At 44.6% G+C, this 22,945-nt stretch overlaps 1 protein-coding gene across 2 annotated transcripts in view; it reads left to right on the top strand.

The window, feature by feature from the left end:
- LOC125464659 (GAS2-like protein 2A) overlaps positions 1-22,945 on the top strand; it is a 104,784-nt gene that overhangs the window by 3,604 nt on the left and 78,235 nt on the right. Inside the window, exon 1 of one of the 2 annotated variants that reach the window (XM_048557318.2) lies at positions 9,304-9,677. The exons of the other annotated variant lie outside the window; for it this stretch is intronic. The gene's annotated coding sequence lies outside the window, so the exon portion shown is untranslated. Of the gene's footprint in view, positions 1-9,303; positions 9,678-22,945 lie in introns of those variants that run through there. 2 annotated transcript variants of the gene reach the window in all.

Below are 22,945 nucleotides of genomic sequence, written 5' to 3'. Positions count from 1 at the left end.
AGTTACGAGGAAAGGGCAGGAAAGTGGATGTGAGAAATTCTCGTAGAGTATAAAGTGTTACTCCTCTTTGAGATTCTTGAGATTCCACCTGAGAACAAGACGAAAAACTTCAGTAATATGTTGTTTACATTCAGTCGGAGGACATGGGTGAACCTGTCTGGGTCAGCATATATTGCACATAAAAAGATGGTGGGAGCTGCCTATTTGAATTGATTGCAATCCATTTGGTGCAGGGAAAGCCACAGTGAAAGAATACTGGGTTCGGCTCGGGCATTCTAGTTATAGGAAGGATGTTGTGAAACTTGAAAGGCTGGGGAAAAGATGTACAATAACATTGCCAGGGTTGGAGGGTTTGAGCTATAGGGAGTGGCTGAATAGGCTGGGGCTACTTTCCCTGGAGAGTCGGAGGCTGAGGGGTGACCTTTGTAGAGGTTTATAAAATCGTGAGGGGCATGGATGGTGTGAATAGTTAAGGTCTTTTTCCCTGGGGTGGGGAGTCCAAAACTAGAGGGCATAGGTTTAAGGTGAGAGGGGAAAGATTGAAAAGGGACCTGAGAGAGAACTTTTTCACACAGAGGGTGGTGTGCCTATGGAATGGGCTGTCAGAGGAAGTCAGTGGAGCGTGGTTTAATTGCACCATTTAAAAGGCATCTGGCTGTGTATATAAATAGGAAGGGTTTAGAGGGATATGGGCCAAATGCTGGCAAATGGGACTGGATTTATTTAGGATATCTGGTTGATGAGGATGTGTCGGGCTGTAAGTTCTCTTTCTGTGCTGTACATCTGTATGACTGTAAATGGCAATGTAGTTCCAAAGTACTGTCCATGTCCTGAGGGAAGGTCCACATTGCTTTTAGAGTGTTCCAGGATTTGACCCAGTTAAACTGAAGGAACAGAGATATACTCCTGGTTAGACCTGCACTTATCCAGGAAAGTGGGGAGTATTCCATCACACTCCTGACATGTGCCTTGCAAATGGTGGACAGGCTTTGGGAACCAGGAGGTGCATTAGCTGCTCCATGATTCCTAACCTCTAACCTGCTTTGGTAGCTACATTATTTAAACATGCTGTCCGGTTTATTTTCCGGTCAATGGAAATCCCTAGGATGTTGATAGTGGTGGATTGGCATTGGGGTATTGCCATTGAATGTCAAGGGGCAATGGTTAGGTTCTTTCTTGTTGCAGATGGCCTTTTCCTGACACATCTGGGATGTGAATATCACTTGTTACTTCTCAGCCCAAGGCTGGATATTGTCCAGATCTTTTTGCATTTGAATATGGACTGTTTAAATATCTGAGGAGTTGCAAATGGTGCTGGAGGTTGTGCAATTGTCGATGAATGTCCCCACCTTATGATGTAGGCATGGTCATTGATGAAGCAGCTGTAAATGTGTTGCTGAGGACACTATATACAGCTGTAGATGGTTGGGCTGAGGACATTATACTTAGGAACTCTTGCAGAGATGTCCTGGAGCTGAGATGACTGATTTCCAACAGCCACAACTTTGTACCAGGCACGAAACTTTTCTCATGATTCCCATTGATTCCAGTTTTACTAGGTTCCGCATGGGAGACTGGTTAGTAAAGTTAGATCATATGGGATCCAGGGAGGGCTAGCCGATTGGATAGCTTGAAGGTAGAAGACAGAGGCTGATGGCAGAGGTAACAAGGAGTAGAGCTGGATGAGCACAGCAGGCCACGCAGCATCAGAGGAGCAGGAAGGCCGACGTTTCAGGCCTAGACCCTTCTTCAGAAATTTCTGAAGGAGGGTCGAGGCACAAAACATCAGCCTTCCTGCTTGTCTGATGCTGCTTGGCCTGCTGTGTTCATCCAGCTGCACACCTTCTATATCTCAGATACTCCAGCATCTGCAGTTCCTACTATCTATGGCTGATAGTAGAAGACTGGAGGCCTGTGTGCCACAAGGATCAGAGCTAGACCCACTGCTTTACATCATTTATATAAATGATTTTGATGTGAAAATGGGAGGCATGGATAGTATGCTTGCAGATGACAGCAAAGTAAGTGGTGTTGCAGACAGCGAAGATGGTTATCACAGAGTATCACGGCTCCTTGATCAGATGGGCCAATGGGCCAAGGAGTGGGAGTTGGAGTTTAGTCTCGATAAAAGTGAGGTGTTGTATTTTGGTAACGCAAATCAGGGTAGGACTTAAACAGTTAATGGTAGGGCCCTGTGGAGTGTTCTGAACAAAGAGATCTAAGGGTGTGCAGGTGCATAGTTCCTTGAAAGTAGAGATGTAGGTAGACAGGGTGGTGAAGAAAGCATTTAGCACCCTTGCCTTCATAGGTCAGTGCATTGCCTATAGGTGTTGAGATGTTATGCAGTGGCTGTATAGGACATTGGTGAGGTCGCTTTTAAAATACTAGATGCAATTCCAGTTGCCCTTCTATAGGAAGGATGTTGTTAAATTTGAGAGGGTGCAGAAAAGATTTACAAGGATGCTGGTGGGCTTGGAGAGTTTGAGCTGTAGGGAGAGGCGGAACAGCCTGGGGCTTTGTTCCCTGAAGCTGTAGAAAATGAGGTGTGACTTTACAGGCGTTTATAAAATCATGAGGGGCATGGATAGGGTGAATAGCCAAGGTCTTTTTCCTTGCGTCCAAAACAGGAAGGCATTGGTTTACGGTGACGGGGAACGATTTAAAATGGACCTGAGGAGTAACCTTTCTGACAAATGGCACTAGGTCAGATTGGGATGTCTGGTCAGGGCGGACCAAAGGGTCTGTTTCCACGCTGTATGACTCTCTAAATTTATGATTCTATGAGAGCAAATAAATACTCTGCAGCCTCTCTGGTAATTTGAAAAACATGCAAGAATTAAAAAAAAAATCTCTATAGGGATTTATGATCTAATAAGTGTTAGTGAGCTAAATTATGAGCTTGCCTGATTATCTTTAAATGGTTATCGGTGTAGCAATTAGCACACTCAAGATTGGGCAGCATTTGCTGAACAATCAGAATCAAATCAAAAACAGTCGGTTTCTTGACTTCTGCAAGTATGGGCCAGTTGAATAATGTTAGTGCACTACTTACTGTTAACAAAAAAATGCATGTGCTGTGTGATTTGCTAGTTAATCACTGGAATGTGTGACTTATATACCTGGCATCACATGGGCACAGAAGCACATAAGTGATTTAGCTCAATAGAGTGGTCAGCAGAATGTCTTTTCAGCCCTTTTTCTCTCTTATGGTCATAGAGTCATACAATGTGGAAGCAGACCCTTCGGTCCCGCCAGTCCACGCCGAACATAATCCCAAACCAAACCTGTCCCACCTGCCTGCACCTGGCCCATATCTCTCCAAACTTTTCCTGCACATTTATCCATCCGAATATCTTTTAAATGTTGTAATTGTACCCTCATCCACCACTTCCTCAGGAAGCTCATTCCACGTGTGAACCATTCCGTGTAAAAATTTTGCCTCATTCTTTCTTTTTTAAATTTTTCTCCTCTTAGGATTCCCCATCTTAGGGAAAAGACAGCTACTATCAACTCTATACCTCTCATTATTTTATAAACTCCAATAAAGTCGCCTCTCAACCTCCTACTCTCCAATGATAAAAGCCCTAGCCTATTCTTATAATTCAAATCATCTATTCCCAGCAACATACTGGTAAATCTCTTATGAACCCTAATATCCTTCCCATAACAGGGCAACCAGAACTGGACACAGTATTCCAGAACAGGCCTCACCAATATCCTGTACAACATCAACATAACGTCCCAACTCCTATCCTCAAAGGACTGAGCAATGAAGACAAGCATGCCATGTGCTTTTTTAACCACAATGTGATGCAAACTTTAGGGAATTATGTACCTGCACCCCTAGGTTCCTCTGTTCAACAACACTACCCATGGCCCTACCATTAATTGTATAAGCGCGATACCCTTGTGTGTTGCACCAAAATGTAATACCTCACATTTAACCAGGTTGATGGTTTTTCTGCCATTTTTCAGCCCATTGACCCATTTGATCAAGATCTCTTTGTAATCTTAGAAAATCTGTCTCCTGTGCCATCAATTTTGGTGTCATCCGCAAACTTACTAACCATGCTTTTTGCATTCTCATCCAAATCTTTTACATAAACGGTAAACAAATTGTTGTGATCATTCATGTGTTGGTCCTGACGAGTGCTTCAGTTCCTGTCTCTCTTTACGCCAAACATTCACATCAAGTGACAAATCAAAATGTTATCTTAGTGTTCAATTTAGAATTTAAACACAGCTTGTGAATTTAAAAGTGCGTACCTGCATTCAGCAGGAGTTGCTGATAATTTACTCTGTTGATTTACTTTAGAGAATACCCAGTCCTTTCCCCGTTTAAATTTTCCAGTCGGGTTTCCATTCCTGCCACAGTGCTGAAGTAGCCTTTGTCAAAGTTAGAAGTGGAACCCTATCCACTGTGAAAACAGTGAACTGCCTCTGCTTGTCCTTGTCTAAAGTCTCTATCATTATCGCCAGCAGTCCCGCACGAATAGGGATGACTCTCTTCCACTATCAGGATGAGTCCGTAAGTGGCTGTACAGACCGAAGCAGCTACTGCAGGCTCTGTGACACTCGGGGCAGGTGGTGGTCCTGGAAATGGGCTGGATGGAGCATTGATGTGGCAGTGCGCTCCTTTTGCTGTTTGTGCCTGGCTTCCATTTTATTCCGACAGCAATGTGCTCAATGGCTTCCTCCTCCACTTTGGACGGTCTTGCCCCAGTGATTCCCAGGCTTCTGTGGGAATGCTGCATTTTGCCAGTGAGGCCTTGAGGGTATCACTGAAACGGTCCCTCTGTCTACCCGGGGCTTGCCTGCAGTTTCGAAGCTGGGCCTACAGCTTCTGCTTCTCTCAAAGCATTTAACACAGTTGGTCATCCTGTTGTCTTCCCATCGACTTTTTAACTCTTTATCTCTGTAACCTCCTCCGGTCCTATAACTCCTCAAGACATCAGCGCCCTTCTAATTCTGACCCCTTGAGCATCCCTAGTTTTAATCAATGCACTATTGACGATTGTGCGTTCAGACCCTGAGCATTGACATCCCCACCACCCTCCCCACCAAATCTCTCTTGCCTTTTTACATTTAAGACCGTCCTTAAAACCTCTCTTCAGCTCTGTCTTCATTTCTGTTCATGTGGCTCAGTGTCAGATGTTGCTTGACATTTCCACAGAGCATCATGGGATATGTTACTATATTAATGGTGCTATAAAAATACAAGCGTGAGGTTGGTAGCCTTAGTGTTTTTTGTAATGCAGAGGCTGAGCTATTAGAGAGCCCTCAACTGGCATTGTACACTAGTGTGGTGGTACCTCCCTTCCTGTAATTAATTCAGTGAAGGAATTGCAAGGACATGGCTCTTTGTTATTCTTTAAAAATAATAATTCTGTCCCCTGTTTCTAAAGTGCCACTGCGGTTGTGAAAGGCGATATTTCTAAACTGCCATTCAGTTTACAATTACAAATGCAACAGTGGGCCACACATTGCCACTTGTAGGGACAATAAAATTCTGGAATCTGTGCAGACAAGTCATTTAAAGCTCTTGGGTAGACACAAAAAACAGACAAAAAAAACGCCCAAATTTGCTTTTATCTCAAGGGGCTGCAGCAGGAAAGGAAGCAAGTTCAATTTCCATTGTTTAGTGCACCAGGCAAATCCCACATACTGTGTTCTGTTTGGGGTCCACTCCCTAAGAGATAGTGCTGGAAGCAACTTCAACCAACGCACTCGAACAAGAACCGGACAGTTTATCTGAAAAGCAGGAGTGTGCAAGGTTGTGGGAAGAAGGGCTCAGAAAGCTGAGCTTGCCACAATGTTGTTACAATCCTGGGGTTCTCTGGGAGCAGCTGTTTCACAAAGGGTACACCCCCAGATTCACTAGATTAAGAAGATCTCAATATTCTGTGGACAGAGAGCACAAAAATGGCAGGTATATCCTTTGGTGATCACCTGATTGTGATATAGTCATAGAGCATGGAAGCAGACCCTTCTGTCCAATTGCCCATGCTAACCAGATATCCTAAATTAATCTAGTCCCGTTTGCCAGCGTTTGGCCCATATTCCTCTAAATTGTGCCTATTCATATACCCATGCAGACACCGTTTAAATGTTGTAATTCTAACAGGATCCACCACTTTCTCTGGGAGCTCATTCCGTACATACACCACCCTCTGTGTGAAAAAGTTGCTCCTTAGGTCCCTTTCTCCTTTCACCTTAAACCTTTGCCCTCTAGTTTTGGACTTTCCCATTCCAGGGTGAAGACTTGCCTATTTATCCTATCCATGCCCCACATGATTTTATAAACCTCTGTAAGGTCACCCCTCAGCCTCTGACACTCCAGGGAAAATAGCCCCAGCCTATTTAGCCTCTCCCTGTAGCTCAAACCCTCCAACCCTGGCAACATCCTTGTAAATCTTTTCTGAACCCTTTAACGTTTCACAAAATCCTTTCTGTAAAGGGGAGACCAGAATTGCATGCAATATTCCAAAAGTGGCCCAACAAATATCCTGTACAGCCGCAACATGAGCTCCCAACTCCTATACTCAATGCACTGACCAATAAAGGCAAGCGTACCAAATGCCGCCTTCATTATTCTAATTACCTGTGACTCCACTTTCAAGGAACTGTGACCCTGCTCTCCAGGGTCTCTTCATTTAATAACACTCCGCAGGACCTTACCGTTAAGCGTATGAGTCCTGCCCTGATTTGCCTTCCAAAATGCAGCATCTCACATTTATCTAAATTAAACTCCACCCACCTGTCTTCGGCATTGTAGCATTTGAAATCTTGGTATGAAGGTGTCCATCTCGCCTTTTGGAATTTAATTTTGATAAATGCAAAGTTTTGCATTTTGGTAAAACAAACAAGGGCAACACTTATGCAATTAAAAGTAGAGTTTTGGGTAGTATTATAGAACAGAGAAACCTAGGGGTTTAGGTACACAGTTCTGTTTGTATCACATGCAGACAGGGTGGTTAAAAAGGCATTTAGCACGCTTGCTTTCATTGCTCAGATCTTTGACTGTGGGAGTTTAGGTCGTTTTGTTGAGGTTGTACAAGATGTTGGTGAGGCCTCTTCTGGAGTACAGTGTCCAGTTCTGGTCGCCCTGTTATAGGAAAGATATTGTCAAATGTTAGAGGGTTCTGAAGAGTTTTACCAGGTTGTTGCCAGGAATGGAGGATTGGGTTATAAAAATAGGTTGGATAGGCAGGGACTTCTTTCACTGGAGCATAGGAGGCCCAGGGGTGACCTTATAGAGGTTTATACAATCATGAGGGGTGCAGATAAGGTAACTTGCAGGTGTCTTTTCCCAGGGGTGTGGCATTTCAAAACAAGGGGACATATTTTAAAGTGAGAGGAGAAAGATTCAAAAGAAAACAAGCGGGGCAATTTTTATTTACACAGTAGTTTGTGTGTGGAATGAACTTCCAGAGGAAGTGGTGGATGCAGGTACAATTACAACATGTAAAAGACATTTAGATAAGTACATGAATAAGAAATGTTTGGAGGGATATGGACCAAGCGCAGGCAGGTGGGACTAGTTTAGTTTTGGAACATGATTGACATGGACTGGTTGGACCTAAGGGTTTATTTCCATACTGTATGACTCTATGACTCTTCAGTTCCTCTCTCTGGGTAATGTAATCAAAGTAGCATCTTTATTCAGTCAGTTATGGGTACATAACGTACAACAGCATCAGTTTGCACTGAGCACAGGCTATGTGTGTGTGTGTGCCCTGGCTTATTTTGATGCTGCAGTAAAGCTTATCAATGTCGTGTGAGTGAAATGCAGTTTCAGCATGACATTGTTGTTGCCTCCTGCAACTAGCAGGTTTTCAGGTAGTTGTGTAAATAGGGGGGATTGTTAATGAACTTGAAGATATCTGCCTCAACAAGAACCCAGTCTTTGTGGTATGTTTCATGGGCTAACAGGCAGAAAACCACAAACTGAATCTGACCCAATTGGGGCTGAATAGCCTGCACAGTATTACAATTGAAATTTTTCCCAGCTTGGTGCAGATGAACATCAGGGTGGCCGTGGAGGAAATGCGTCGAAGTGACTCATGGAATCACAGAGTGGCTACAGAACAGAAGGAGGTCTTTCCTGCTTGTACTGATCCTGTTAATTCACATCGTGTCACCCCCCCCAGTCCTCCCTCACACATTCTCCGTTTTCCACAATAATGCAGTTGCCTTTAGATGCCTCAATCGATCCTATCTCCACACACTCTCAGGCATGCGTACCAGCTGTTAACTGTTTGCAATGTGAAATGGATTTTCATTACCTCACAATTGCTTCTTTTGCTGATTCCCTTAAATCTGTCACCTATTCAGTCTTCCACCAATGGGAATAGCTTTTGCCTAACTATTCTGTCTAAACCTCTATGTTTTCTGATTCCTTTCCCTCTAGTAAAGCTCCCACTGGCAACTGCTTCCCACCTGGTGACAGAATATAATCCATAAAACCAGCAGAAATTACAATTAATACCTGTTTTGCAGTTTCAGTGCAATATCACTATGTGGCACAGGCCCAGTGTAGTGTCAGGGAGCCATCGCTCCTGTAACTAGCAGGTAATTGGGCAGTGGGGCGAGGTGATGGCATAGTGGTATTATTGCTGGACTGTTACTCCAGAGGCTTGAGTAATGTTCTGGTGATGTAGGTTCGAATCCTACCATGGCAGATGATAGAATTTGGATTCAGTACAAGTCTGGAGTTAAGATTGAATTCATAGTTGGGAAAAGCCCATCTGGTTCACTAATGCCCTTCAGGGAAGAAAACTGCCATCTTTACCTGGTCTGGCCTACGTGTGACTCCAGACCCACAGCAATGTGGTTGGCATTTAACTGCCCTTCTAGGAACTTGGGGATGGGGCAATAAGTGCTGGCCTAACCCTCATCTCATGAGCGAATGAAAAACAAGTCAGATCAGATTAGGACCAAAATAGTATGATTCAGGGTTGGACCATATGAATTAGCAACTTTATCAAACCTGAAAGCAAAGGAAGAATATACAAACATAAATTCTTGTGGGACTTCACTGAGAGAAATACATTCCAAACCTGGCACTGTAAGTGGATGAGCAGGGGGTTGAAGGAGGGGCTGTTAATGATCGAACTGGTGATATAAAACATTGCAGTAGCTTAATATTTCAGCTGAACTGTAGAACAGTAAGACAGTATGCATGAAGAGAGCAAACAAAGTGGAAAAATGCAGATGATAATATCGAAAATCATGCTTTTCCCAGTGAACACAAGGCGAAAGTAATGAGTACCATGCCCTCCCACAGTGTTGATGTGTATTCCTGATAAGTGAAACTGACCTCAGCATAAATCAGCTGGAACCCTGGAACAAATGAAGAAAGCTCAGAAACAAATGGCTGTCCAAGAATAGGCTGCATTTGTGAAAACGGCAGAAGAGGTGCATGTATGAAGCAATGGTTTTTGTTTTGGAGGGGAGCTCATCGTTACCGGAGCAAGGGAGCTGCCCAATCTGCCGAGATCCAGGAGAATGGTTCCAGAGATGAGGAAGTTCAGTTACACAAATAGACTGGAATCGTTGGGACTGTTTTCCTTAGAAAGAGGAGATTTGATAGAGGTGTTCAAAATCACGCGGAGCCTGGAGGCAGTGAGAATCTGTTGTGAAGAGCTGGATTGAGATCATCTAGATACCGATGTAAGGTAATTGTCAAAAGCTGCAATGGAGGCATGAGCCTCCCCTTGGAGGGAATGTTTCGGATCTAGAATGCATTGAATCATACTATTTTGGTCCTAATCTGATCTGGCTGTTCTTTGTTCACTCATGAGATGAGGGCTAGGCCAGCATTTATTGCCCCATCTCTAATTGCCCAGAGGGCAGTTAAGTGTCTGTTTTCTAATGATTCTGTGATTCTTTTGCAATCATCTCGTGCCCGATCTCCCACCCGGTTGTCTACCTGCTGTAAGATCAGGTTGTTGTGAGTAGGGCGTGACCCAGAGGCAGCATCACCCTCAAATTTGTTCAGGTCCAGATGATTCAGTCTCTGTCTCCATGCTGAATAAACCTGGCATCGACCTTTGGACATCTAATCAATTACTACATGGTTGAAGCCTCTCGGGGTTTTGTTAAAGATGGCTTGCTGCTATTAATGAGAAGTTGGTGTCCATGTATAGCACATTTCTGGCTAGAGCAGCGGGAGTTCCGAGCACTTTTGCACCCAATGAATTCCTGTCTCTCCTCAAAGTTGCAACTGAAACCACAAGTTGTGTATAGGGAGTATGATTGTTTAAACTAGTAAACGGAAACCTGGTCCCATTCATCGAGCAGAGATATGGGGAACATTTACCTCTTTGTCATCTAACCAGGTTTTCTGTTCAGGAACTGTGGTGCTCGTGATAAATTACAACATGTTGCGTAGCTGCTCTGCACCTAAGACCTTCCAAAGCTGATGCCTTTCTTAGCCGATCGTGCACAGAGATGAGCGTGATTCGATCCATCATCGTGCTGCCCCATTGTAGCTGATCCTGCCCATCTCTTCGCAGCAATACCAGCTGTGACCATGTGGCTCCGTTGGCAGAAGATGTTCTCGTGAACCGCAAGATTATGGGCTCATGTCTCGCTCCAGCATTAAGGTGGTACGGTGGCTCAGTGGTTAGCACTGCAGCCTCACAGCGCCAGGGGCCCGGGTTCGATTCCGGCCTCGGGCGACTGTCTGTGTGGAGTTTGCACATTCTTCCGTGTCTGCGTGGGTTTCCTCCGGGTGCTCCGGTTTCCACCCACAGTCCAAAGATGTGCAGGTTAGGGTGGATCGGCCATGCTAAATTGCCAGTAGTGTTCAGGGGTGTGTGGGTTATGGGGGGGTGGGCCTGGGTGGGATGCTCCAAGGGGCGGTGTGGGCTTGTTGGGCCGAAGGACCTGTTTCCACACTGTAGGGAATCTGATCTAATCTTTTGGTGTTGTGCTGTGGGAGTGCTGCACCATCAGAGAGACTGTCTTTTGGATTAATTGTTAAACCCAGTCAGCATCTGCCTGATTGGATGGATCAGAAAGATCCAAAGGCACTATTTTTAATGAAGATGGGAAGCTGTTACCACAACATATGCCCCTCGAACATTATTTAAAGAACAGCTTTTCTGGATATTATCACATTGTTGTTTGGTGACATGCACAATGATTGGCATATACACACTACAAAGTAGGGTGTTGGTTAATTCATTTGGGTCTTTAGTCAGTGCCAATAACTTGGGTCCAATTTCCACACCAGCTGAGGTTACCATGAAGGTCCCACCTTCTCAACCCCTCCCCTCACCTGAGGCATGGTGACCCCCCCCTCCCCCCAAGGTTAAACACCCACCAGTCCTCTCCCTCCAGCTTTTCTTTACCGACTGTAATGTACTTTGAGATGTCCCGTTCTCATGAAAACTGCGATGTAAATCGTTTCTTTTCAAAATCAAAACCTAAAATATGAGAACTGCTCAAGAGGACTGGCGGCATCTGTGGGGAGAGAAACGCTGTTAACATTTCAGGTCAAAGATCTTTTCAGCAGAGCTGAGCAATGTTCATCAATGACCTGAAACGCGAACTCTTCCTTTCTCCGCAGAGGCTGCCTGAGATATTCCATGTTGCTAGGATCTTGGTTTTGTATTTCAGGTTTTCTTCCTGTCGGGTACTTTTAATAAGCAACTGACCATTGATATTACTTGTGAATTGCTGCTGTACCTATGCTCGGGACATAATACACTCAAGAAACAAATATGAAAGATTAGATATGTTGGATACTGAATCAATGAGTAGAAAGGTATTAATGTCAAATTGGGTTCAAGCGGGAATGTGTGAAAAGGTAGAAGTTGTGAGCTGTTACACTGCTCTTTTGAAATGTGGATGTTAATACTGTTTCTAGGAATTCCATATAGAATAACTGATTGTAAGATGTGATAACTCCAGCACAACCTGTAACCCCTTGGCCCGGCACATCCCCCACTCAACCATCACCATCAAGCCAGGGGATTGACCCTGGCTCAATGGAGAGTGCAGGAGAGCATGCCAGGAGCAGCACCAGGCACACTTGAAGATGAGGTATCAACCTGGTGAAGCCACCAAACAGGACTACCTGCATGTTGAACAGCAAAAATAGCAGGTGATAGACAGAGCTAAGCAATTCCACAACCAACAGATCAGATCTAAGCTTTGCAGCCCTGCTACATCTAGTCGTAAGTAGTAGTGGACCATAAAACAACTCACTGGAGGAGGAAGCTCCATAAATATCCCCATCCTCAGTGATGGAAGGGCCCAGCACATAAGTGCAAAAGATGAGGCTGAAACATTCGTAGCAATCTTCAGCCAGAAGTACCTGACCTCATTACAGCCTTGATTCACACATGGATAAAAAGGAGCTGAATTCCAGAGGTGAGGCGAGAGTGACAACCTTTTACATCTAGCCTGCATTCAACCGAGTGTGGCATCAAGGAGCCCCAGCAAAACTCAATCAATGGGTGTGAGAAGGCAAAGCCTCTGCTGGTTGGAGACATATCTGGCTCAAATAAAGATGGTTGTGGTTGTTGGAGGTCAATCATCTCAGCTCCAGAACATCTCTGCAGGAGGTCCTTAGAGTGGTCCAACCATCTTCAGCTGCTTCAGAAACTCAACTGGACTCGCTGCATAAACACACTGGCTACAATAGTAAGTCAGAGGTTGGGAATACTGAGGTGAGTAACTCACCTCCTGACTCCCCAAATCCAGTCCACCATCTACAAATTACAAGTCAGGGGTGTGACGGAATAGTCCCCACTTGTGTGGATGGGTGCAGCTCCATCAAGAAGCTTGACACCATCCTGGGCAAAGGACTCCCTCCACCTCAGAAACCCAGTCAGAGCAGTGTGTATGATCATCACAGAAGTTCACCAAGGCTCCTTAGGTAGCATCTTCCAAACACATGACCACTTCCATTCTAGGAGGCCCAGGGCAGCAGACGCATGGGAACACCACCCCTTGCAAGCTCCCCTCCAAGCCACTCAGCATCCTGCCTTGGAAATATGTCTCCGTTCCTTCACTGATTTGGTCAAAATGCTGGACTTCCCTCCCTAAGCGCATTGTGGGTCAACCCACAGCAGGTGGGCTGCAGTGGTTCCAGGAAGCAGCTCATCACCACCTTCTCAAGGGGCAATGAGGGACAGGCAATAAATGCTGGCCCAGGCAGTGACGCCCACATCCCACGAATGAATGTAAAGAAAAAGGTCCATAGGGAATCATTAACTCATCTCCTTAGTTCATAGAGAATGAGTTTCCTTGGCAACAGGCAATGGCTTGGCCCTCTCAAGCTCATTGCCTAAGCTTTTTATTAAGCAAGCCCTGGGTTGGATCTGCAGAACTGTCTGTTCCAGGCTGGGACTAGCCTATGTACACCATGAGCAATGTCTTTAGTATTAATATTAATAAACAAGGTTTCTTTCCAGTCGGGCTTCCCAAATTAGTATGTAATGGCAAAACGAACCTTTGAAAGAGTAACAACCAGAAAGAGTAAATGTCAGGATTTCAGGCATTTGATCAGAGCTGGAGATCCACTGAGACCTGCTGTGTTGAGAAAGGTGAAGAAGAGTGATGGGTGACACGGAATGATGCAGACAGGCTCCAGTGAGTGTGTGAGAGTGTTGTGAGACAGACCAAGATGGGATAGCAGGACAGTAGATTTCCTGGCAGGAGCAGCATAGCAGCCTATCACACATACAATATATCATTTTAGTGAAGTTGATGGAATTGAGCATTGGGCAGGGAGATATACAGGCAATCAGTGAGACACAGCCTACTCTGAATCCATACCCAGATCATCCTCACCCACTTAATATTCTGATCTAATATGAGGCTCCTCCATCCCTCAGCTCAAAGGTTGATGCTCCCAATGAGCATTATACCATATTTGGTCCAAAGGGGAATTCAGAGGTAGTTGGTGATTTACTGCGCCATGGCTATGGCTCACTTACAGATTCGAGTGATTTAGCGACCTGTTCTGGACTGTGTGCGATGAGTGTCCCAGGCTCTACAAGGTACCAGTCAACCCATGACAACATTTCCTTTACTGACGGATTTTGGTTCTGCATGTGTCAGAATCTCTCTGGTACCTGACCAAATCAGAGCCTGGATGGGGAATGTCAGCAGCTCAGGCAATTCTGATGTTCCTGTATATTGAAATTTACATCGATTCCAGCCCCTACCTCTGGCCCAGGAGGCCGGGGCTCAAGTTCTACCTGCTCCAGCCTCCTCATCTAAACAGATTGATTGAAGATATCTGCACATATTCCAGCATGGGTCACTGGATCCTCATCTACCCATCTCTGCTCTGGCTGACTGAGGCCAATTATAGTACATCTAGTGCCTCCAATCCCCAAGGTTCTCCCAACCCGATGGGCAAAAATTACCCATTGCTATTCCCTTTCAAGTCAATATTACTTTGTAATGAAATGCAAACCGAGAAGGCTGGAGAAACACAGCAGTTCTGGCAGCATCTGTGGAGACAGAAACAAAATTAGTGTTTTGAATCCAGCATGAACATCTTTTATAGAGGTTTATAAAATCAGGAGAGGTACAGATGAGGTAACTGGCAGAGGTCTTTTCCCTAGGTTGGGGCATTTCAAGTTTAGGGGGCATACCTTTAAGGTGAGAGGGGAAAGACTTAAAAACAACATGAGGGTCAATAGTTTTACACGAAGAGTGGTTCATGTGTGGAATGAACTTTCAGAGCAAGCGGTGAATGCAGGTACAGCTACAACATTTGTATGACATCTGGATAAACACGTGAATAAGAAATGTTTGCGATATGGACCATGCTCAGGCTGGTGGGACTAGTTTAGTTAGGATAATGTTTGACATGGACTGGTTAGACCAAAGGGTCTGTTTCCATGTTTTATGGGTCTGTGACTTTACGCAGCCAGACCTGCAGAGTTTCTCCAACATTTTCTATCTTTATTTCAGATTTCAAGCATATACAGTATGCTCCTATTGGATTTATGATGGTATAGGAAGCCTGTGTATGTTAATTGATTTCCAGCATGTCAGAGTACTCTATAAAACCCATTTTACATCATCGGGAATTGCTTTATAAAAAAACTCTCACTGAGCCCAAATACAGAATAGAAAGATCACAGGCTCTGTAATTAGCTTGCCCCTTGATCACACAACAGCTGTCTGCAAGCACTTGCTGCAGGAGACTGCAGTTCTTGATCAAGTTTGCGTTCCACAGTGATCTTCAACACAGTGATTTGGACGCCAGTTCAAGCACCCTCACTGTCAGCGGGTCCCAGACCTGAGACAGCAGTGCAGACACTAATCTGCATGCATATAATGTCTTTAGCAGAGGGAAAAGTGCCAGGGCATTTCAGAAGAATATTAATACAATGTTGCCTTCATACCCAGCACAAAGCGAGATGGCACGCAAAGACAAACATCTGCAGGGCTTAGTGAAGGATACAGGGCCAGCTCTTGACGAAAGCTGTCACAGACGAGAAGGGCCGAATGGTCTTCATTGCTGTGACCGTTCTAGTATTCTGTAACCAAGCAGGTGCTCTACTCCCAGCTTCGAAAAGGCGGGCGAGCCCTAGGTGGAGAGAGAAAGCATCTCAGTGATACCCTCAAGGCCTCACGGGTGCAGTGCGGCATTCCCACAGATACCTGAGAATCACTGGGACAAGACCGTCCCACGTGGAGGAGGAGCAGCCGGGAAGGCGTCGTGCAGTTCGGGAGTTGCCGTTGGGGAAAAAGCGGAAGCCGGGCGGAAACAGCGAAAGGAGCGCGCTGCCCGCCCCAGATGGCCCACCCGACCCATTCCTGGGATGACCGTCCCCCCCCCCCCCCCACACCCCCGAGTGTAACAGAGCCTGTGGTAGCCCCATTGAACAATACAGCCACCTATCTGAGTGTGGAACAGAGTCATCCTCGTCTGTGAGGGAGCGCTGATGATGATTCTATAACATGCTTGAGGGGACTAGATGACTTTAGATCTTTATGGTCAAAGTCTCCCCTGTTAGGTTTTGCTCATCACATTTTTTATGGCAGTTGACCACAAATTGATACAGAGCAATTGCTTTGCCTAGTCAATCACTCTGTTATCATTGTGACGATTGAGGTGAAATTAGTCACAATCTGCTTCCCCCTCTCAATGCCCACGCTCTGATGACACTCATGAAGCTCACAGCTCAGAGGCCTTTAGTGCCAACCAAGAGGAGCAGGTTCAGTCCCTGTTCAGGAAGATATGTTTTCTCTGTGGCATTGGTTTCATACTTGACTGGCATGCTGCTGTTTTGCAGCCAGGAAAACCATCAGGATTTGGGATAGCCGGCAGGAAAAGATTAATTATGGTCTACTTCAGACAGTAACGGAGATAGCTCTAAGAAAGATGTAAATGCGGGTTTCCTGTTTACGGTGTCAGGGAGAGCAGAGCTTGCTAAATCCCAAGAGGATAACACAGGATAGTTAATAACTCCTCTTTAGTCAATGGGCAAATGGTTCACAGAGAGGTAGTGGAAAAACCTGGAGAAAGGATCACTGATCCTTCTGTAAATATTTTAATAATATCAGTAATAGATGCTCACATGTGTACACGTATTGGAGTGCATTACTTGTGGGGCCAGATTTGCCGTACAACACTGGGATTCAGTATTGATGGAAATAACTTGCCACTAGCTTACAGTTGAGCACAGGTCTACCGATGTAACGTATTAAGTGTAGCTTTAGTGTAAAAAGGACTGCCTTGTTTGATAATGGGATCCTTCCCTTCTTCTTTGGTAGGCCCTCAGTATGAAGGACGTCTCTCTTCTACTCCAGTGTTGTGGGTCCTGAAGTGACTAAATAATCCCTACCCTGCACCCCACCGCCCCCACCCCGGGCCAGGGGTGGGGATGTTTGTTAAAGTGTGTGTTTATGGGATGATTCGCTTATTGCAGACTTCCTCTGTTGTTTGTGCTTGACCTCCATCTGGGCCTGGCAGAGAAATGCAAAATGATTGGCACATCCTTCTTCACCAGCTTTTATAGCTTTGGACTAGAGATTTCCACAAGTCAGTGAGAATGATGCATTTTCTTTTTCAGGGAGGCTTTGAGGGCATCCTCAAAGTATTTGCCCTTCCTGCCTGGTAACATGACTTGTCTCGGTGGAGCTGGGAGTAGGGAGCCATTTCAGGAGTTTTGTGTCAGGAATGTGGGTCAATGCTGTCTGCCCAATATGGCCGATTGTTTATGACAGATGCCTCAACAATGTGGGCATTGCTGTGGGAGAGCCCACTGATATTGGAGCAGCAATCCCAACGGTGGGTTTCAGGATTTTGTGGAAGCTTCACTGGTCATAACCCTCTAAGGATTTGAGATCTTTCTCACACATTGTCCATGTACCTGACCCAGACAGAAGGTAATGTGGTACCCTGCGGACAATGAGCTTGATGCTGGGTTTGATTTGTTAGTCATCACGCACACTGTTCCTCAGATAGCCAATAGCCGCTCTGGCCACTGGAGGCCGTGTTGGATTTCATTACCTGTCCTCACTGAGGTACGGGAATTGGTCCAGTGGCTGTCTGTGGGTCTTGATAATTGGTTGATGATGTTGTAGGCAGCGACAGGCTGGTAGAGGGCCTTTGTTATCTAGAGATTTAGCCTAAGGCCAACTGGCTATCATGCCAAGATAACAAAGTGTGAAGCTGGCTGAACACAGCAGGCCAAGCAGCATCACAGGAGCACAAAAGCTCACATGCCTCTGAGATTCTGTTGACATTGGACTAGAGCTCAGGCTCTGAGTTTGCAAGCGCACACATCTCTCTCTCTCTCTCTCTCTCTCTCTCACACACACACACACACACACACACACACACACACACGTCATCCACATTCTGCGGCTCGATGATGGAGGTTGAGCTGGTCTCAGTTCGGGACTGGAGGTGACGCTGGTTCCTGCTTGTCCTATGGAGAAGCTCCACCCTAGTGGGAATCTCCATGGAGATAGGGCGGAGTGTTGGAGTGAGGAGGATGGAAAGGACTGTTGGTACAATGTCACAGCCATTAACCTTGCTTAGCAAATGTACTCGGTCAATGGTGGATCCACTGGTGAGGAGCAAGGCTGGTATGCTGTCACACAGCAGGAAACGATGGTGATGGATTTCTGCGGGCAGCTAAGTTTAAGCCAAAGGCCTTTGTGAGGTCAAAGAAAACCTTGTGTAGAACTTGAGATAACAAGGTGTAGAGCTGGATGAACATAGCAGGCCAAGCAGCATCACAGGAGCAGGAAAGCTGATGTTCCGGGCCTAGACCCTTCTTCAGAAATGAAGACGATCCTTCTGAAGGGTCTAGGCCCGAAACGTCAAGCTTTCCTGCTCCTCTGATGCTGCTTGGCCTGCTGTGTTCATCCAGCTCTACACCTTGTTATCTCAGATTCTCCAGCATCTGCAGTTCCTACTATCTCTTGTGTAGAATTTGCTGCTTCTTTCTACACTTCTCTGGAGCTTCACTGAGTCCACATTGTCTCCAGGAGGAGTTCGCCAGCCATTGGTACAAGGTGATTGAAGAGGCTATAGTACTGGTGGGTATAGAATGGTCTGTGTATTAGTGAGGTAGATTGCCGGTGAACATAGGTCACCAGTTAACACTGGGGAACCCTTCTTGTGATTCCAGATCACAGTGTATAACAATGCAATACAGTATATAGATGGATACAGGTCTCACTGCGTAACATGGTACAGGCTGGGGAATTCAGATCAGTCTGAGGAGGCCGAAGTAAGAGCCCATCAATTAACCCTTCCTGAGGTGTTTCGTGTCCTGTAGTATATTGTATTCTGACTGTCGACTGTTTAATTTCTTCTCTGGAACAGTGTTGTTATGTCCAAGGTTGTGGCGCAGTCCTGGTTATCAGGCCCAAATAGCTCCTGTTGACAGCAAATGTTAATCCTACCTGAATGATCCCTATTGATATTTCCCCTTTAAAACGAGCTATACAGTTGGATTTAGTACTCATGACATTTGTCTGCCATATATCAAAGTCTGTCGTTAAAAATAATTAAATCTTCTTTTTAGAAGGCATGGTTAGTAAGTTTGCAGATGACACCAAAATTGGTGGTATAGTGGACAATGAAGAAGGTTATCTCAGATTACACATAGATCCTGATCAGTTGGGCCAGTGGGGCTGAGGAGTGGCAGATGGAATTCAATTTGAATAAATGTGAGGTATTGCATTTTGGTAGAACAAACAAGGGCATACTTATACAATTAAAAGTAGGGTCTTCGTTGGTGTTGTAGAACAGAGGGACCTCGGGGTTCAGGTACATAATTCTTTGAAGTTTATGTCTCATGGAGGCAGGGTGGTTGAGAAGGCGTTTAGCATGCTTGCCTTCATTGCTCAGACTTGTTTGAGTATAACAGTTGGGACATTATGTTGAGGTTGTACAGGACATTGGTGAGGCCTCTTCTGGAGTACGGTGTCCAGCCCTGGGTATCTTGTAGTGGGAAGTATATTATCAAGCTGGAAACGGTTTAGAAATGATTTATCAGGATGTTGCTGGGAATGGAAGGTTTGAGTTATGGGAAGAGGCCGGATCGGTTGGGCCTTTTTTCACTGGAGCACAGGACATTGAGGGGTGACCTTACAGAGGTTTATAAAATAATGAGGGGCATGGATAGGGTAAATAGCAGTTTTCGTTTCCCTGTTGGGGGGGGGGGATTTCAAGACAAGGAGGCATATTTTTAAGGAATGAGGAGAAAGATTTAAAAAGGACATAATGGACAACTTCTTTTATGCAGAGAGTAGTTCGTGTGTAGAATGAACTGCCAGAGGAAGTGATGGAAACAGGTACAATTACAACATTTAAAAGACATTTAGATAAGTATGTGGATAAGTAATGATTGAAGAGATATGGGCCAAGTGCAGGCAGGGGTGACTAGTTTAGTTTGATAATGTGGTTGGCATGGACTGGTTGGACCTAAGGGTGTGTTTCTATGCGGCATGACTCTGTAAAAAACCTGAATTTAGGTCACTTTAGATCTTCAGCAATCCCACAATAACATGAAGGGTGGCACGGTGGCTCAGTGGTTAGCGCTGCTGCCTCACGGTGTGAGGGACCCGGGTTCGATTCCAGCCTCAGGCGACTGTCTGTGTGGAGTTTGCACATTCTCCCCGTGACTGCGTGGGTTTCCTCCGGGTGTTCTGGTTTCCTCCCACAGTCCGAAGTTAGGTGGATTGGCCATGCTAAATTACCCATTGTGTCCAGAGTGTGCATGTTAGGTGGTTAGCCATGGGAAATACAGGGGTAGGATGGGGAGGTGGGGGGGAAAATCTGGATGGGTTGCTCTTTGGAAAATTGGTGTGGTCTTGATGGGCCGACTGGCCTGTTTCCACACTGTAGGAATTCTATCTATTAATGAACACATTTGCAGTTTTGCAAGCTTCCACAAAGAGCTGGCTCAATGTAGTCAGGTCATCAATTGAGATCAAGGCAGAGTGATGTAGTCATTTGGAATCTTCTGTCTCTCTCGCTGGTAGCGGTGAGCGCAACAGCAGAAAAGGCATTGAGGGACAGAATGGAATCTCGCCTTTTGCCACCTGGACATTGCCAGGGCTGAGCAAGCTTTAGCAGGCCAGCCTGGTTAGCAAGATCGCCCTCACTTTCAAGTTTTTTTCCTTCTATTTCTTTAAAAAAGAGGAAATTGGTGTGGCACCTGTAAGCAACATGTGTTAGCCCCACTCAGTTCTCCTTCCTCTGCATCCTGGATACACGGTGCTTAAAGACCAGACGGTTGAGTGTAATGCCTCAGTGGTTTGGTTTTTCTGTGTTTGGCCATGACAGTCTGTTCACTATTGATGCGCACTGTGTTTGACAGGTTAAGCCTGAGTGTCAACTCAGAGAGAAGTGAACAGAGCTATAGAAAGAGCTGGAAACGTGGAGCAGACATTCTGAGAAGCTGCGAATGAAACTGGTTGCACACGTAGGAATGATGTCATTTCTGTGGTGCGCCAAGATGTAAATTTGCAATGTTGAGATCAATAACCAGTTCACAGATTGGGTGCGTAAACGTCAAGGAAGAGGAATTTAGGATTGGGGTCAGAGCAAGTGGAAGAATTTTGCAGTTTTTAAGGTCAATGTGTTTAAGCTGTGTGATATGTGAAGAATTCTAAAATGTAGATGAATTAATAAAGTTTGTAAACCTTTTTCTTTTGAATGCATACCATATTGAAACATACAGTACAAGATTCTTTGAGGACTTGACAGGGTAGTTGCATCAAGATTGTTTCTTCTTGTGAAGGAGTCTAGGGGTGGGGGTGTTGTCTCAGACTAAAGGGTCACCTATTTAGGACAGAGATGAGGAGGAATTTCTTCTCTCAGAGGATAATGAAGCTGTTGAATTCTCTACTACGTGGGCTGTTGATTTTCAAAGATGGTAAGGACAGGTTTTTAATCAGGAAGGGAATCGAAGGGGAAAGGGCTGAAAAGTGGAATATCAGATCAGCCATGATCTCATTGAATGGCAGAATAGACTCAGTGGGCCGAATGACCTCAATCTGCTCCTATGTCTTATGGAAAGAGGCAGTTCCTTCAGTAACAGTTTCAGTTTTGTCAGATGAGACAACCGCTTACATGCCGCAAAGCAGAAATGGACTCTCCATAATAATGCTCAGTGTAATTTAGTTTATGATAATATATAGCATTGTGAATGAGATTGTTTACTGCTGCAATAAATGTGGTCCACAGATTTTAAGGAGAACAAAGGATTATCCCCACTGCTGTGGCCAATATTAATCCCACAATGGACATCATTGAAACAGATTATCTGGACATTTTCTCACCTCTTTTGCGGGATTGCCCTATGAGTAAATTGGGTGCATCACTGCCTACATTACAGCAGTAAGGACAGTTCAGAGGGGTTCACCTAGCTCTGTAGCTGGTTTATGGTGCAGAGTGATGCCAGCCTCTCTCCTGTAATGAGAGAGCAACCCTGTAGTCCTCTGGGACTATGGCTACTTTACACTTCAAAAGTGTTGAATTGTCTGTAAAGTGGGACGTTCTGAGTTGGTGAAGGGTGCTACATAAATGCAAATCTTTCTCCAGAGCAATGCCAGAAATTTCCTGGAATGCCTCATTATAACTTTGGCTGGTTTTGCACAGTGCTGAGTTAGGTGAAGATTGAAATACAAGATTGGTATCCTCTAATTTCACTGGATCACCCGAGGTCTTCATTGTCTGTGTGTCGTCGTCCAATTAATGCTCTAAATGTAGCGAATTAGCATTTCTGCCTGGATACAAGACCTATGTGATTCATGTTGGCATGTAGATGGACCTTAAAAGTGGAAAAATCCACAGCAATCCATGGTAGCATTGGGTCACTGAGCTTTTCTTAAGATATCCTTGAATCTCACAGAGAAGTCAGGCTGAAGTTATATTGTAGTCATTACAGTTTATTAATATAAGTTTTTTTTCCAATTTGTTTTATTAATATTCAAAAAAAAACCCCAAAAATTATGATTTTTTTTCAAACAGACTTTTTAAAAACTTTTTTTGAGGGTCTAGAGTGAATGGCTGAGTTTTTTTGTTTTTAATTCAGAAATTAAAAATGTCTACATGTGCTTTTGAGGTCCTTTTTTAACACTACAAAGTTTTGTTTTGAAAAAAACTGAAAAGTTTTTTTTTCAAAAATAAGGAGTTGTGATTTCGTTCCTAGCCCTGGAGAAGTTTTTTTTTCCTTCGAGGAATTTATCAAAGAGGAATTGTTTTTATTCAGTCAATCAGCTAAGTAGCTGATTTTATTTAATTTTCTATATATTTAATGTATATATTTTTAATTTTTGTTTCCATTTTAATGTTATTTTCTGTAGGTATTGAAAGATATTTATTTTCTATTTAAGATGTTATTGAAACATTGTTTTTTTTAGGCTTCACATTATTAAGGCCATATATAAAGTACGGAGTGAGATGGCTAGTAGGTTTGGAAAAATTATTACACAGCAGGGT

The sequence above is a fragment of the Stegostoma tigrinum genome, chromosome 27, assembly GCF_030684315.1.
Source record: "Stegostoma tigrinum isolate sSteTig4 chromosome 27, sSteTig4.hap1, whole genome shotgun sequence".
Lineage (NCBI taxonomy): Eukaryota > Metazoa > Chordata > Chondrichthyes > Orectolobiformes > Stegostomatidae > Stegostoma > Stegostoma tigrinum.
Note: the sequence above shows the minus strand (reverse complement) of the source record. Positions and strands in the feature narration are given on the sequence as shown.